The 17,951-nt window shown below is 39.7% G+C and overlaps 1 long non-coding RNA gene across 1 annotated transcript; it reads right to left on the bottom strand.

Annotated features, from left to right (window-relative positions):
• Positions 1-6,198: 6,198 nt before the first annotated feature.
• LOC119557582 lies at positions 6,199-8,691 on the bottom strand. The gene is made up of 4 exons (XR_005220110.1): positions 8,583-8,691; positions 7,958-8,522; positions 7,711-7,887; positions 6,199-6,695 (listed from the first exon to the last, which is right to left on the bottom strand). It is a non-coding gene; the product is annotated as an uncharacterized LOC119557582 (long non-coding RNA).
• Between the last annotated feature and the right edge of the window lie 9,260 nt (positions 8,692-17,951).

Genomic DNA, 17,951 nt, shown 5'->3' on the forward strand with positions numbered 1-17,951 from the left:
CACAACATGCACACAAAAACCATTTGCTCTTATTGACCATACACATCGAATTGGCGATTTGACCCATCAAATAGTTACTCTAAAAAATATTTAATTTTAAACCAGAAAGGTCGACCCTTGCAGGTCGTTCCCTTAGGAGCATGGTATGTTCAGAGCTTTCCGATATTTAGAAATCTAATTACAAAACTTTTAAGACGATGTTCCGTTTCAATTAACGACCGTGTATGTTTACCGAGCCAAAATATAACGGTCTATGTATTATTTTGACTTTAATTATCCGATCGTTCCTATGGTAGCCATATGATGTCGTCCGATTTGATTTAAATTTTACTTGAAATTCTGAAATATTAAAAGAATGATATTCCAAGAGTAGAAGTTAGTTTCTATAGCTCCCATAGAAATGATCAACAAATATTTTTTTACAAAAACCGAAGTTATAATTAACTGTTACGTACTTTCCGACGAATGTAGTATAACAACGAAGCTATAATTATTTTCCTGTTGTTTTCCAATGTATTATCCGATCGTTCCTATCTTTCATCGAATTTTTATTAATCTTAATTCGAAAATCTGAACCATTTAAAAAAATGATATTTCAAAAGTACAAAATAATACGTCAAGAAACACCAAAGATATGATTTGTAAGATTCTTTTTTTTTGCTATTCCTATAGGTGCAATAGAATATATTTGTTCAAAGATGGTTTCTACCCCTAGGCTTACAACTGAGAGACTATTGCGCGTAGATCGACTCGTCTAGTGATGCTGATCAAGAATATATACACTTTATGGGGTCGACAACGTCTCCTTCATTGCGTTGCAAACTTCTGACTGAAATCAGAATACCCTCTGCAATAGTAGAACATATAATTCTAGCCTTTTTTAAGGATTTCGGAATTCCGAATAGATTCGTTTTTAATCGAACGACTATATTCCTATGACCGGAAAAAATTGAAACAAGAAAGGAAGTTAGCTTCGGCAAGCCGAGGCTTATATACCCTTGCAGCTATAATTATTAAATTTAAAAACACAAAAAATGATATTCCCAATAGTATAAGATAATATGTCAAAAAACACCGAAGCTATAATTTGTTTCAAATTATTTTCCTACCAATTTTCCGATCGTTCCTATTGCAGCTATATGATATAGTCGTTCGATTATGATAAAATTAAATTCGAAATTCAGAACTAATTAAAAAATGTTATTTCCAAGCGTAGGAGGTTATATGTTAAAAAACACCGAAGCTATAATTTGTTTCATATTATTTTCCTACCAATTTTCCGATCGTTCCTATGGCAGCTATATGATATAGTCGTCCGATTTTGATAACGTTAAGTTCGAAACTCAGAACTAATTAAAAAATGTTATTTCCAAGCGTTGGAGGTTTTATGTTGAAAAACACCGAAGCTATAATTTGTTTCCTATTATTTTTCCACCAATTTTCCGATCGTTCCTTTGGCAGCTATATGATATAGTCTTCCGATTTCGATAAAATTTAATTCAAAATTCAAAACTAATTAAAAAATGTTATTTCCAAGCTTAGGAGGTTATAAGCTAAAAAACACAAAAGATATAATTTTAAAAAATTGTTTTTTTCGATTACTCCTATGGGAGCTATAAAATATAGTTGTCCGATCCGGCTGGTTCCGACTTATATACTACCTGCAAAAGATATAAGACTTTTGGGAAAGTTTCAGCCCGATAGCTTTAAAACTGAGAGACTAGTTTGCGTAGAAACGGACGGACAGACGGACATGGCTAGATCGACTCGTCTAGTCATGCTGATCAAGAATATATATACTTTATGGGGTCGGAAACGTCTCCTTCACTGCGTTGCAAACTTCTGACTGAAATTTTTATACCCTCTGCAAGGGTATAAAAATAATATGAAATAAATTATAGCTTCGTTGCTCTGAACTGAGATCAAGTTTTTGACGCTCAGTAACCTCGAAACGCGATTTTTTTTGGTAATGTGTAATACTTTAAAGGTTGAGGAATTTCAAGTGCTTACACGTTCTGATTATGTTTTTAAAATCAAATGTCCAGTTTTCAACAAAATTTCAAAAAATCTGTACTCGAAAATTTAATTTAGTTATAATTTTGCGATGATTTAAGTAAGAACAGTTATGTGATAGTAAGGTGTTTAGATCTCAAATGTATCTTTCCATATACATATAAACCATGTCTTTAGCATAAGTTTAAACCACGGTTTTTAAAAAAGTCCTAGAACAATTGGAAAATCACAATACGGTATACGGTACTCACATTAAGTACACTCATATTATCAAGCAAAAACGCATCTTAACAAGGTAAAAGGCTAGTGACTATCGCACCTTGAATATGCAAAAGTTCTGATATCAACTTTTGTGACGAAAATGTAGAATACATACGATCTACTAAATAAATACACTTCTAAATTTGTAACATTTGGCACGCTACAATTCATGATGCCTGTGTTTAGCTGTACGATTTTTATAACGCGAGTCAAATGAGAAAAACACAGTTATATAGAATTGGATCAGCATTTAAAATGACATAGACCACCGTTGTAGCAGTCTCTTCGGAAGAATTCGCGGCTTATCCATATTCTCCTCTAAAGCTTAAGCTTGCGTAATTCAATTGTTATCACACATAAGACACATTGAGATACATATGGTCTTCTTCAGAAATCGCGGTTTTTCGATATTTAACAAGGAAGAACGCTATAGTCGAGTACCTCGACTATCAGATACCCGTTACTCAGGTAAAGGGACCAAAGGGAAATGGAGATATGCAAGCATCAAAGCGAGATTGAAATGCGCCACCTACCGGCGGTAGACAGATTTAAGCGTTATGGGCGTTAGAGTGGACGTGGCAAACTTTTTTTTGGGCCAATCGATAGGTATTGACGAGACCAATACACTTCAGTTTTTTATCTAGCATGAAAATTGTGGGCGCCACAGGCTTGGGCGGTTTTTGGGCGTTAGAGTGGGCGTGGCATATTCGCGTAACCAACTTGCGCTGCGCTCAAACCTACGGAATCTAAATCTTAAGTCCCATTTCTCAATCCTTGATATTTTCCGAGATATCCGCGTTCATATTTACGATTTTTTGAAGTTTGTGGGCGGTTTGTGAGCGTTACAGTGGGCGTGGCAAACTTTTTTTTTTTTGGGTCAATCGATAGGTATTGATGAGAACAATACATTTCAGTTAAAATTTTCATTCCAGCATCAAAACTGTAGGAGCCACAGTCTTGGGCGGCTTGTGGGCGTTAGAGTGGGCGTGGCACTCTGCTGAAACAAACTTGCTCTGCGTAAGAAGCTCAGGAATCTACACGCCAAATCTCTAGCTCTTATAGTTTCCGAGATCTCAGCGTTCATCCGGACAGACGGACAGACGGACATGGCTAGATCGACTCGGCTAGTGATCCTGATCAAGAATATATATACTTTATGGGGTCGGAAACTCTTCCTTCTGCCTGTTACATACTTTCCGACGAATCTAGTATACCCTTTTACTCTACGAGTAACGGGTATAAAAATAAATGCAAAATATTGCAAAAAAAATTTTAAAAATATATGTTTTTACTCAAGATTTTGCAGTTTGGGAAGGACTCTTCTAGGTATCTTCTACAAGCATATGCAAAGTCACTTCTGAGTGACTTTCAGAAGTGACCACGGCGACACTTCCAGAAGTGACTTCGGCGATATAACATTCGGATCGCGGAAGTGACTCCAGTCGGGAAGAAATGAGCCACTTCGGCGGCACTTCTTAGAGTCACTTCCGCGATACGAATGCGATATCACGGACGATCGTTTTCATCTTCTGGAAGTCACTTAATAGTGACTTCCGTTTTGGGAAATGCTTGCAGGGGTAGACACACATAAACACACGTGGAGACGAAAGAATTTGTCCTTACCAATTCTTGAGGAAAAAAAACACTTCAATGCAGCCAATCTTTAAAAACAATTCATATGTACATATTTAGGAAGCAAACACTTACATGTGTATGTACAATTTACATTGTACATATGTACATAGATTTTACTGCAAAGAAAAGAAAAAAAGAGCTGTAAAAGTGTATTTTATTTTTAAGTTTTACTAAAGCCTAGTTCTCAGATCGGCCAAGAATTCCACTAGTCAAAATATCATATTCTTTGTAGTGTGGCCGAAGTTTTCAAAGTTCACCCAACAAATGAATTGAAGCAATTTAAAAAAGAAGAGTCTGCTGGTGCACAAAGAAATTAAACTACTTTATCCTTCTCCCTATAGAAGCCAGCGCGTCCATAGTCTCCGCTTTAGCTGCCAAGTAGCTGGTGGAGGGGGATTCCTGTGGTTCCTCAATGTAGAGCTCGTCATAGATCGTATTACTAGTGGCTCTGCTAAAAATATACTTTTATTAGTACAACGTAACCAAATTATTTTGGCCAGAACTTACTTTCTTTGCAAGGACACGCCCGGCAGGATATCCATATAGGGAGCGAAGTCCCGCTCGGCATGTTCCTTTCCACTGGGATTCTCTAGTGGATCTTCTCCAGCACTTCACCTATTCTGCGAATTTGCCCTGTTGTGGTATTGCTTCCTTTCGGTGGAGTCCCACAATGATGGGGAACAGCTTTTTTCATCTGCACTGACCTCCTCCAGGCTTTTTTGGGGGTTTCCTTCCATTTTTAATTTTTAGTTTCCACACCGCTTTTGCACGAACACCGCCAAAGATTAAATTTCTTATTCTTTGGGCCGCGGCTAACGGGGTTCATCGAAAATTCACTCGTGAAAGCTGAAATTTTTTCTGGTATTTCCTTAGCTCACCTGACTACTGCGCTAAAAAACAGACCCGACGAAAAGCTTTAGCCGCGCATTTGCCTCTCGCTCACTCCTATGGTTAGCTCGCGGTTTTCGTCGATGTGAGTACTAGGCTTTAAGTTGAAAATGTTTTTATTTTGCTCGAATCAAGCTTAATCAGGTATTTAAGTACATGTATGTACAAATAAACTATTAGTTCAGTCCTTAGTGTATACTTATCAAAAAGTTGTTAAATAAACTCAATTTAACTTTTCTCTTCTCACCATTTCTTTCTTATATTGATACCAAAATGAACTTACACGGTTTTTAAGAACGAATGTTCTGAATTCATGAACAATATTCTCAATTCAAGAACAATGTTCTTAGATATATTTCTCTGTGTAGTTCAAGGCCAGCACTAGACGGAGAGCCTCAGGTGAGTGTTGCATTAAACTGGAAGTGCTAGATCCAGAAGACGGGGAGGGTATAGCTGGGCCCCAACCACTCTGAGCAGGAAGAGGGGCAGGTAAAAATTTAATTGATGTTTGTTTTTTGGTTTTTCCAGATATTTAAGAAAAAATATTTTTTGAGTGTAGAGTCGAAGATATTAATTATGTAAACAGAGAATGGGAGGGGTTTTCGTAAAAAAGAACAACACAGTACTTACGGACAAAGACATTATAACCCAGATTAAAAAAGAGTATGAATTGTTCTGGAACGGTTTGAAACAAATACCATTTTATTTTTTTTGCTTAGAATGTGTAAATTTTTTTGCCATTCAATTCTCTGACCAGATTCCGTTTGCATTTTTATCATTATTTTCCTGATCGGACATGAGTCCAACCTCTCCTGTAGGTGGTTGTGGAAATTTCTGGAATTGCTCGGGCTCCTCATCGAAAATTCCCTCTATTTCCGATTATAATAGAATATTAGGACTCGCTGAAGTTCGCTTTGTGATAGGACATTGTTTTCTCGGGATGGCAGATCTGAACAGTGGCGTCGTTCCCTTGAGATGACTCTGGAGCACAATAGTCGATGTCAGAATGGCCTATGTGGAGGGGTCATTCTTAAACTGGATCATCGCAACCCTAATGTTACTTGTCAAAAAACGCAGTGTTCCTTTAAACGTGCTAGTGCTAGGTGCTTGTAGAAATGAGAGCGGTTCTTACGGCGAAGGACATTTGTCCTAGCTTAAAGGAAATGTTTCTGCACACTTGCATTCAAAAAGCGGTGAGTTCTTGGATTAAAAGGATTCGTAATTGGAATTACATATATGTAAATACATTCCTGAGCTGCCTTTCATTCTGTACCTAGCTCATAAAGGCAGGTTATAAGATGTACAACACCCTGCAGCTTCCTTAGGAACTCCTGTCGGCCTGTTTTGCCAACATGGCCTACAAAGACTTAAGCAATCTTCGAGGGGCAACGCTTCAGAATGGGTGATCTGAACAGTGCCGCCGTTCCTTTGAGATGGCTCTGGAGCACAACAGTCGATGTCAGAATGCCCTTACTTGGAAGGGTCATTCTAAAACTTAATCAACGCGACCCACGTCTCTGCAGGGAGGGTGTAAGTCTCCTCAATGCGGCCTATGAACTTGATAAACGCCATTAAGTAGCTTAAGTATTCTTGCGACCTACTACTATTTCCTGGGGATCACCAGCTGGTCATCGACATTAAGCAGCTGCAGTTCCTATAAGGTGGCCAGAGTCACCATGCAAGTGGGGAATACAAATTCGCCATGAAATACTATCGGGATTCCGTGAGTTTCGCACCTGAAGGCATGTTTTGCCTTAAATGGGACTGGCCCAAATCCACTTCAGAGACGAGGAAATGGATAGGGACATCGTCTTGAAATATGCAGGGACTTCAATTCCCGATGTAGTAGCTCAATAGCCTGGTAGCCAATTTAACTGGCGACCTAATAGTTTCTGGAACTGCGTTGGAGAATCTTGAAATTTTTAATAAAGTTTAAATATAACTAATAATGTAACTACTATACACAACAAAAATAATTGTTTAAATTTACCAAAACGAAAAAAATGTATGCTCCATTAAAAAACAAGAAGAAGAAAAGCTCTAGTCGAGTGTCTCGACTGTCAAATACCAGTTCTTTTGTTTCAAATTTGTATACCCGTTACTCGTAGAGTAAAAGGCCCACTCTAACGCCCACAAACCGCCTTAACCTGTGGCGCCCAAAATTCCCATGCTAGATAAAAAATATTTGCAACGCCCACTCTAACGCCCATAACGCTTCAATCAGTCCACCGCCCACATAACCATATATTGAGATCACGGTAGGTAGGGTAGGTGGCGCAGCTTTGCTGCTTTGATATCTCCATGACCCTTTGGTCCCTTTAGCTGAGTAACGGGTATCTGATAGTCGAGGTACTCGACTATAGCGTTCCTCCTTTGTGTTTTGAATATTGCTAAATATAAATATTGCGATTGCTAAGCGCAATGCTGCAGTTCCGGTGGTAGCCGATATCTTTTTTATGGAACAGTAATCAGTGATCAAGTTTGTTCTGCTTAACGCTTATGATACATAACGTAGTTAAAAAAGAAAAACATTTAACCTGAAAAACTCCACTATGCATTTCAAATGTCTTTTTAAATTGGTCCTAGTGTAAGGTTTTGACAATCACCTTATAAACAAAAGTGTTTTAGTTAATATTGCGTTTATAAAAACGATATCGGATGCCACCGCAACTGTAGCATTGCACACAGCAATCGTGGACACGTAAAAATCAAAAGGTGCTGAACAGTTGTAAAGAATTTCGTGGTTTCATGGTTTTATAATATTAATTGTGTTAATTCTTATCGAAATTTCATTCATCGATACACGCTAGCAGCAGTGTATCATGTATCACGAAAAGGTAGCGTACGATTTGTACGCTCCTTTCTTACTGATCATGATGAAAGAATTATTGCACCGTGAAAAACTGATCTTACCCTTAAGTTCAAGGCATATTCCTGATGTTTTCTGGCTAATGACAAGTCCCCTCTCATCGCGCTTTTCGGACTTTTCTTAGATAGAGTCATCATCATCATCATCGTACTTCCCGAGCTACGCAGGATCACATCGAAGATAGAGGACTTTTTGCTAAGTTTCAGCTTTCCGAATAGGTCCTAAAGAATAATGCATTACAAATGTATTTTATTCGAAATCTTATTTAATTTAGTATAATTAAGGGCTTACCTGGCTGCAATATTGTTGTTGTCTATGAGCGGGACATCAGGCAGTCATAATAGCTTAGATATTTGGCGATAATGGACTTGTAGGGCACTACAACTTCATAACCGCTGGAAGCCTTCAGGTGCGAAACTCTCTGAATTCTGGTAGTATGTCCTGGCGAAGTAGTATTCCCCACTTGCATGGTGATTCTGGCCACCTTACAGCAACTGCAGCTGCGCAATGTCGAAGAAGCCAATGGAAATTTGAGCCAAATTTACAGCAGTTGGTGATTTTCAATTAAATAGTTGTAGGTAGCAAGAAACTGAAGACTACTGGATGGCGTTCATAAAGTTCATAGGCTGTATTGAGGAGATTTGTACCCTCCCCTATGGAGACGTGGGTCGTGTTGATTCAGTTTCAGAATGACCCTTCCAAGTAGGGCATTCTGACATCGGTTGTTGTGCTCCAGAAAAATCTCAAAGGAACCGGCGGTTCTGTTCAGATCTCCCAGCCTGACGCGTTTGAAGCTTGCCCAAGTCTTTGTAGGCTATGTTGGCATAACAGGTCGCCAGCAGGTTCTATCCAAACCCTAAGAAATGTATTTATATACATAATTCCACTTCCGATTTCATTTAACCCAAGAACTCACCGCCTCTTGAATGAAAGTGTGCAGAAAGATTTCCTCCAAGTTGGGACAAATGCCCTTCGACTTAAAAACCGCTCCCATTTTTTACAAGCACCTAGCACTAGCACATTTAAAGGAACACTGCATTTTTTTTTGACAACTAGCATTAGGCTTGATTAGTGCTATGAAAATTCAACTTTTTAAAGGGTTGCTAAGGTATAAAAATATTGTTTCATTTTTAGACTCTTCTAAAAAAAAGTTAACTGTTTTACAATCATACTGGGTTTAAATGGACAAAGACAGGCCTGGTTTCGTTATTATATCTGTTACTCGTAGAGTAAAAGGGTATACTAGATTCAGGGAGAAGGAAGCGTTTCCGACCCCATAAAGTATATCAAACAAAAACACCTCTTAACGGGGTAAAAATCTAGTGGCGATCGCACTTCAACAAACAAAAGTTCTGATATCAACTTTTGTGACGAAAATATATTATAAGATCTACTAAATAAATACCCTTTCTTTATTGTTCTCATTCGACACGCTTTAGCAAAATCGTACAGCTAAACACAGGCCACTGACCATTGTCTTATTGCAGGAGAACGGAACCTACTTGTCGGCACTCTTTTGCCGGGAGCAAGGCTGCCGTGGCCTGGTGATTCCCGTCCAGACCAAGACACTGCAACCGGACTGGCGGTGCAACACCTGCGAGAACTGTTCCCCCACTCGAAGATGGCCAAGTACCAGCCGCCCTGCGATTGACCAACAACATGAGAATTGCCACGATACAAATTCTGAGGTGTCATTATTCTGGGCCCTCGTTCTTTTTATACCCGTTACTCGTAGAGTAAAAGGGTATACTAGATTCGTCGGAAAGTATGTAACAGGCAGAAGGAAGCGTTTCCGGCCCCATAAAGTATATATATTCTTGATCAGGATCACTAGCCGAGTCGATCTAGCCATGTCCGTCTGTCCGTCTGCACGTCTGTCCGTATGAACGCTGAGATCTCGGAAACTATAAAAGCTACAATACTGGGATTAGACATGCAGATTCCTGAGATTCCTGCGCAGCGCAAGTTTGTTTCAGTAGAGTGCCACGCCCACTCTAACGCCCACAAACCGCCCAAAACTGTGGCTCCTACAGTTTTGATGCTAGAATAGAAATTTTAAGTGAAATGTGTTGTTCGCACCAATACCTATCGATTGACAAAAAAAAAGTTTGCCACGCCCACTGTTACGCCCACAAACCACCCACAAACTTCAAAAAATCGTAAATATGAACGTGGATATCTCTGAAAATATCAAAGATAGAGAAATGTGATATCAGATTTAGATTCCGTAGGCTTGAGCGCAGCGCAAGTTTGTTACGCGAATATGCCACGCCCACTCTAACGCCCACAAAACGCCCAAACCTGTGGCGCCCACAATTTCCATGCGATATACAAATTTTTAACTGAAATGTATTGGTCTCGTCAATACCTATCGATTGATCCAAAAAAAAATTTCCGCGCCCACTCTAACGCCCTTAACGCTTAAGTCTGTCTACCGCCGGCAGGTGGCGCATTTCAATCTCGCTTTGCTTGCATATCTCCATTTCCTTTGGTCCCTTTAGCCGAGTAACGGGTATCTGATAGTCTTGGTTTGCTGCTTGCTTAGTAAGTAAGTAAGTGAGTAACGGGTATCTGATAGTCGAGGCACTCGACTATAGCGTTCTTCCTTGTTTATTTTGACATTATTTTGGCAGCCATTATTTTAACTAGCAATCGCCTGTCGAGAGGGATTAAACATTATTTAGATACCAAACGATAAACCTATGCAAATTGAGGGAGAACAAGAAAGAACGCTATAGTCGAGTGCCTCGACTATCAGATACCCGTTACTCACTTACTTACTTACTAAGCAAGCAGCAAACCAAGACTGAAATGCGCCACCTACCGGCGGTAGACAGATTTAAGCGTTATGGGCGTTAGGGTGGACGTGGCAAATTTTTTTTTGGGTCAATCGATAGGTATTGACGAGACCAATACAGTTCAGTTAAAAATTTGTATATCGCATGGAAATTGTGGGCGCCACAGGCTTGGGCGGTTTGTGGGCGTTAGAGTGGGCATGGCATATTCGCGTAACAAAATTGCGCTGCGTAAAAAGCTACGGAATCTAAATCTGAAATCCCGATTCTCTATCCTTGATAGTTTCCGAGATATCCACGTTCATATTTACGATTTTTTGAAGTTTGGGGGCGGTTTGTGGGCGATAAAGTAGGCGTGGCAAACTTTTTTTTTAGGTCAATCGATAGGTATTGATGAGAACAATACATTTCAGTTAAAATTTTTATTCTAGCATCAAAGCTGTAGGAGCCACAGTTTTGGGCGGTTTGTGGGCGTACAAGTGGGCGTGGCACTCTACAGAAACAAACTTGCGCTGCGTAAGAAGCTCAGGAATCTGCACGCCAAATCGCAATAGCCTAGTTTCCAAGATCTCAGCGTTCATCCGGACAGACGGACAGACGAACATGGCTAGATCGACTCGGCTAGTGATCCTGATCAAGAATATATATACTTCATGGGGTCGGAAACGCTTCCTTCTGCCTGTTACATACTTTCCGACGAATCTAGTATACCCTTTTACTCTACGAGTAACGGGTATAAAAATACATTTATGAAATCTCTAAAGAGTTTATGAAGACTGGCATTTAAGCCTTGAGATGCTAATTTGAAACCAATTTTCGCAAAAAACAAATGCATGCAAATACATTTTATACTTTATTGAACCTTTAATTAAATGCATTACCGATTAACAATCAAATTGAAATATCAATTAGGTGTAATCATAAATCTAAAGTCTCTCATAGGGCCGTCAAGAAAATCAACATAGATTTATTAATTTCACACACCAGGCGAGCATAAACGTTTAGCAGGTGTAAGAACTAACAGCTGATTAGTTTATTTTAAGCTTACTTGGAGATGGCCTCGTGATTGCTTACTTTTGTCAAGGCCCAAGCAAATACATATGATTTTATTGTTATTTCGTGCATATCGTGACAAACTCGTGACACGGCCATAGTTGCTCATCTCTAGTCTGCGTTTGATTTACAACTAACGGTTCTTTCCCAAGGAGATCAATTCCTATTGGTCCTTGGTGTGGGGAAATAAGGAAGGGGCAGCCATTTTGAAAAATAAGTGGACTTATAGTTACCAACTGTCACTTGCTAAGTTTTCTGTTTGTCTGGTGTCTTCGCTCTAAATTGTCTTCAGCCAGATGAAATTTGGTAGATTCTTCATTTCAAACACCAGGCGCACTTAAACGGTTAGCAGGTGTGAAAATTATCAGCTGATTAGTTTAATCTGACCTTCATTAGATATGCCCTAGTGACTGTTTTCCTTTGTCACGGCCCAAGCAAATACATATAGCCATGTCCGTCTGTCCGTATGAACGCTGAGATCTCGGAACCTATAAGAGCTACAGTGCTGGGATTAGGCATGCAGATTCAGAGTGCCACGCCCACTCTAACGCCCACAAACCGCCCAAAACTGTGGCTCCTACAGTTTTGATGCTAGAATAAAATTTTTAACTGAAATGTATTGCTCTTGTCAATACCTATCACCTTAACGCCCACAAACCGCCCACAAAAAAATCTTAAATATGAACGTGGATATCTCGGAAACTATCAAAGATGGAGAATTGAATTCTCAGATTTGGATTCCTTAGCCTTGTACGCAGCGCAAGTTTGTTACGCGAATATGCCACGCCCACTCTAACGCCCAAAAACCGCCTAAACCTTTGGCGCCCACAATTTTCATGCTAGATAAAATATTTTAACTGAAATGTATTGGTCTCGTCAATACCTATCGATTGATAAAAAAAAAATTTGCCACGCCAACTCTAACGCCCATAACGCTTAAGTCTGTCTACCGCCGGCAGGTGGCGCATTTCAACCTCGCTTTGCTGCTTGCATATCTCCATTTTCCTTTGGTCCCTTTAGCTGAGTAACGGATATCTGACAGTCGAGGTACTCGACTATAGCGTTCTTCGTTGTTAATTTTTAAATTCCCCACCGCTTCTGCACGAACACCGCCAAAGATTAAATTTCTTATTCTTTGGGCCGCGGCTAACGGCGTTCATCGAAATTCACTCGCTAAATCCGGTATTTTTTCTGGTATTTCCTTAGCTCATCTGTGTACTGCGCTGAAAAACAGACCCGACGAAAAGCATTAGCCGCGCATTTGCCTCTCGCTCACTCCTATAGTTCACCAGCGGTTTTCGTCGATGTGAGTACTGGGCTTCAGAAATTTATAATAACCTAACGGACTCCATTTGTATTTCCATCAGGAACTCTACCAACTGCTGGTCACATTCACTTTCTGTCACACTTCACTTTTTACTTCCTGCACTTATGCGGCACAAACAAAACGAAACGCCGATGAAAGAAGGGTCTAACGCGTGGTAATTGTCAACCGAAAGATACTAACGCGATCTAAAAAGTCCACAAAACATTTCAAGTCAAAATGTAACTCACCTTATGTTTTTTTTCTAGTCCTTTCTGATCTTACTCTAAGAACTTTTGATATTATTTGGTTTTTGAAAACAAATTGAAGTTGATTTAAGAACCACGTGCTAATGCTTAACATTCCGTTCTTGCTTTGAGAACAATATTGATTTAACTAAATTTTAAGAAACAATTCATCTTGATTCAAGAACAATAAGATAATTTTCAACTCAGCTGAGAGCGTCAGAATTATCTCTGTTTTTAATGTTTTCAGTTAAAATTTTTTCTAGCATTAAAACTATAGGAATCAGTGTTGAGCGGCTTGTGGGCGTCAGAGTTGGCGTGACATGCTCGCGTAACAAAAATGCGCTGCGTACGGAATCAAAATCTGAAATCTGAACCCTCTAGCTTTACAGTTTCCGAGATCACAGTGTTTACACGTACGGTCATGACTCGATCGACTCGGCTAGTGATGCTGATCACGAATTTATGGGGTCGGAGGCTCTTCCTTCTACATGTTACATACTCTACAAGTAACGGGTATAATTAATTAATTATGAATGCTTTAAGCATTTATTCATCCCTCTCGCACTCCCTTAAGCTGAGTAACGGGTATCTAATAGTCGAGGCCCTCGACTATGACGCAAAATGTTCAAATTTTATTTAAAAACTTTTCGTCGAATATCACAGTGACCGCTGCAATTTGGTCAAAAAATATATTTAACACCATACTAAGCCATAAATACGCAAAAAATACGACGGCACAGTCATACTCTTGTGCGATGTCAAGCATTCATATCACTGTGGACGGCAGTCCACGTAGTGACGAAGTCGACCAGGAGAGTGTGCGAAGGCGACTATACTATATATACACGAAGAAATAAAAGTCAGCAGTGATGGACCGATCAAAAGAAGTCATACAACAATCTCCAGGTTGTTAGCCTAGTTTAATTCTTACTGAGAACACGCGTCGAATAACACCTCATTTGCTAAAATCCGATGCTCCAAAAGTTATTCCAAAAACAAGGTTTTGGGGGACTTTCCAAAATGAAAATGCTTGTCCCTTTGTTTGTGGGCTTGTACAATCGGGTGTTGGCAGGAAATAAAAAAAATTAGATAGATCTAAAAGGCTTAGATAAGGTAAAACCATGCAAGTTCCGATAAAATCACCCTTAATATTAGATAAATAGAAAAAATAACATTAAAAAGTTTTTTTAACGGTGGTCTGCCTTGTATTTAAGGTGAATTTATAGTGAATTTAGTTGAATTTTTTCGGCTCGCTGCTCTAATATTTAGAAAATTATTTCAATGAGTGTGGTGAAGTACTATTTTGTAACATATAGTATCAGAACTATGTGCATTGGACAATTTGACCCACAAAATTTGTTGAGTGCAGTGATCACGGCTAGAATTGGTGCTGATTCAACCGACCGAGAATTCCGGAGCGCAGGAACAAGGAGAGGGTTAACCAAGTGATTCAAAACACAGTTTTTCTTTTGGACCTAGAACATTTTTTGTGTGTGGAAATCAACCCTCCAAACGCTGGTCATTCCATATTCATATAACGATGTGCGAATGGCAAATCGCGGCCTTGGTTCCCCTTGGTTCCCCTTCCCCCTGAATCCGAATGCTGCGAGCCAAAAAGAAATGTGTTTACGCCGTGGAATTCTCAAGTGGGGCACAAGGACGAGGGAGGATATGGATGGTTATGGGGTCTGCGAACCCTTTGAACTAATCGGGCTAATCTTTTACGCTGCCTGCATTCTAAAGCGTCCTTTGGCGGCCGCCTCGAGAGCGAGTCCCGCATCCAGGATGAGGAGCAGGACGTGGACGAGGATGAGGACGAGGAGCGCCCCGTGCATTTCGCATGCATGCTTACGGCTCTCCTCATGTGTGAGCGAATATAATTAAATGCAAGTCGCGGCAAATGGCAAGCAAATAAACATTTAACATTTAAAGCGGGCTCCCAGGCTAAAGCAAATATCCTGCACACAGAAAAAAGTTGATAATATATGAGATCATGTTTACGAAATGTAGTATTAATTCTATCCAGATACGGGGCTTATCCCTTTCATTTGTTCGCAATCTAGCTTTATGCTCGGTTTCGGAGAGCTTTGAATATCGCTCTTACCCAGAACAGTTTTGAGCGCTCTTACGCTCCTTTTGAGAATCTTAAAAGAAATACAAATGAAAATAAATTACCATACGATTGTAAAACCGATCTCATGTGCTTTTTCCTGTGTGGCTGTGGTCTGCCCTTCGCTCCTTTGCGTCCATCCCAGCGAGTGGTCACTGTGTCGAGCTTTGTTTGCCCAACGCCCATAGTTTGACCAGACATTTAACGCTTCCCTGAACCTTAACCACATTGGCTACATTTTTAATCTACGATTAACCACAGCTGCGGTGCAATTGGAATCGGAATCGGGGTGGGCATCCAAATTGAGGCCGGAGGACGAGAAGGACCAAAGGAGACGGGGTCACACGGGGGCAGTATCAATATTGATTCTATTAATTATAAAAACATTAAGTGCCAGCCAACAAATGTAATTAAACGCGTTAAACAATTGCAGTGGGCGAGTAATGGCAGAAAAATGCAATGCCCACTGCCAATCCACAATCCCACCCCCCAACCCATCCGGCCGGAGTCCACTCGGTCTGTTGCTGATGTGCGGCGATAAGCACGTTTTCAATTCGCACGGAGGAGCAGGAGGACTCCGTCCGGGCAGGTGGCAAACGGGGAGGAGGTGATCGGATTGTCGCACATTAATGACGAAATTATTGTTTCAATTGCTTTCAACCGTTGTCAATGCAAATTTTATGCAAATACTTTCGCGATTCCGAGCCGGGTGTGCTGGCCTCTCTTAAATGCCATTGTGGCCAATAAGTCAATAATAATTATGGCCCGCCGTCGACCGCTGTCCTCTGTCCATTGTTCTGGCCCACAATCCACCTCCAGCCACTCCTCCTCCTACTCATTCACTGACCATTTCGGAATAGCCGTTAATTACTTTTATCTGCCCATGGCCAAACAAACAAAATAATCAAACTGCAGCGCAACGTTTAGCGCCTGAGGCCCAAAAAGTCCCGTGGATATATGCATATTTATTTATAAACAATTAATGTTATGGCCATTGTTGTAGCTGGAGGAGCACGGGCCGTGCATAAATTAAAGCGGCCCAATTGTTATGCAAAATCGTCACCGGGGAGAGTTCAGTAGATAAAGTCAGTCGATCCGGAATCGTAAATGGTCTGTGCCTTTTTCATTGACTAATTTGCAGTTTTTTTGGGTTAAGGTGTGCTCTTGACTTGCTTGAGTGGAAAAAGATTCAGATCAAATTGCGATTTAAGTCCAAATAGGAGGATACAATTTGTTCTTATTTTACATATACTTAGCATAGCATAAAACTCAATAGACATTCAGCAAATTAAAGCCTAAGTTGGTCATTTTGACATTGATTATTTTTAAAATTGTCCTAAACTTAATTTTCAACGTTTTACAGTTCAGAGGGTACTATTATTTTGGTCAAGAGCACCTATCCATTTTACAGAAATCTCTTTCAGACAAACTAATTTGGAGTTATTTCGTACACGAACACCAATTCCTGCCGTCTTTGGCCGCAAGATATCTCTGTGATGATTCTGCCGCAGGGCAAAACTTTGCAAATCTTATTATACCCGTTATTTGTAGAGTAAAAGGGTATATTTGATTCGTCGGAAAGTATGTAGCAGGTAGAAAGTAGCGTTTCCTTAAAAAGTATATATATTCTTGATCAGGATCACTAGCCGAGTCGATCTAGCCATGTCGTCAGTCCGTCCGTCCTTATGAACGCGGAGATCTCGAAAGCTATAAAAGCTTAAAAGTTGGGAATTTGGAAAGTAGATGCTAAAGCTTCTTGCGCAGCACCCACATTTTTTAAAATGTTGAAAATATTTAAATGAGATATTTTTTTGATTATCATTGTGCAACTACATGCCAAAATGGTTCGATTCGGGCCGTTCATTATAAAGTTATAAGCAAATAAAGTCTCCCTCGCACTCCCTCTGTGCTCCCAGTACACTTACTAAGAAACGGGTATCTGATAGTCGATGGCATGATTATAAGTTCTTCTACTCCGGTTATAGCATTTCTATAATGTTTTTGAATTACGAATTCATTTTGAATTAAGAATCGAACTTCTTACAAAATATCCATGTAATTTGTTTTTTTTATGCATTGGCCAAATTAAGAGAAACAATACAATTAAATTCGTAGTAAAAATATTTTACTCCATCACATATTTTCATTTCCAAGTTGTAGATTAACTAGTTCTCTGGGCTTAAAAGTTTTGAAAAATGCGATCTATTGATAGAACAGAACAGTGCTTTAGTACCATGAACACTATGGTACAAATTGTTCACTTTATTTTACGGAGTCGACCGAATCAGTTCCCTTATCTGGAAGAAATTTGCATCATGACCTTAAGTCCCTGAACTATGGACTTTTTCACCTTTTCTTCGCATAGGTGAAGGCCAGACTCAACCAGCCATCGAAATCCTTGCGAAGCTACCTGGTAAGGAGCTAGCTTATTCTGGAGACAGTTTATTCCACAGTTGCATGGTTACATGGTTAATTGCAATAATGCGATGGAATGTCGATACGATATGAAATGTCGTTGAAGCGATCGGGTTATCTAGCCGAACCATCGACAAATTGTTGACCATTAATAAAATATTCAGTTTCATTATGGTCCTTAGTAAACAATTTAAAAAATAGGGGTAAAAACCAATATAATAGGGCAATTCCTGCAGACTATTATCTAATGAAAATAACGCAATCATGAAACTATAATATTTCAATAATTACAATTAAAAATGCAATAAGTATAATTATTGAAGAGGATCGACCTACGGTCGGACATCGACATCGACTTTAA

The sequence above is a fragment of the Drosophila subpulchrella genome, chromosome X, assembly GCF_014743375.2.
Source record: "Drosophila subpulchrella strain 33 F10 #4 breed RU33 chromosome X, RU_Dsub_v1.1 Primary Assembly, whole genome shotgun sequence".
NCBI lineage: Eukaryota > Metazoa > Arthropoda > Insecta > Diptera > Drosophilidae > Drosophila > Drosophila subpulchrella.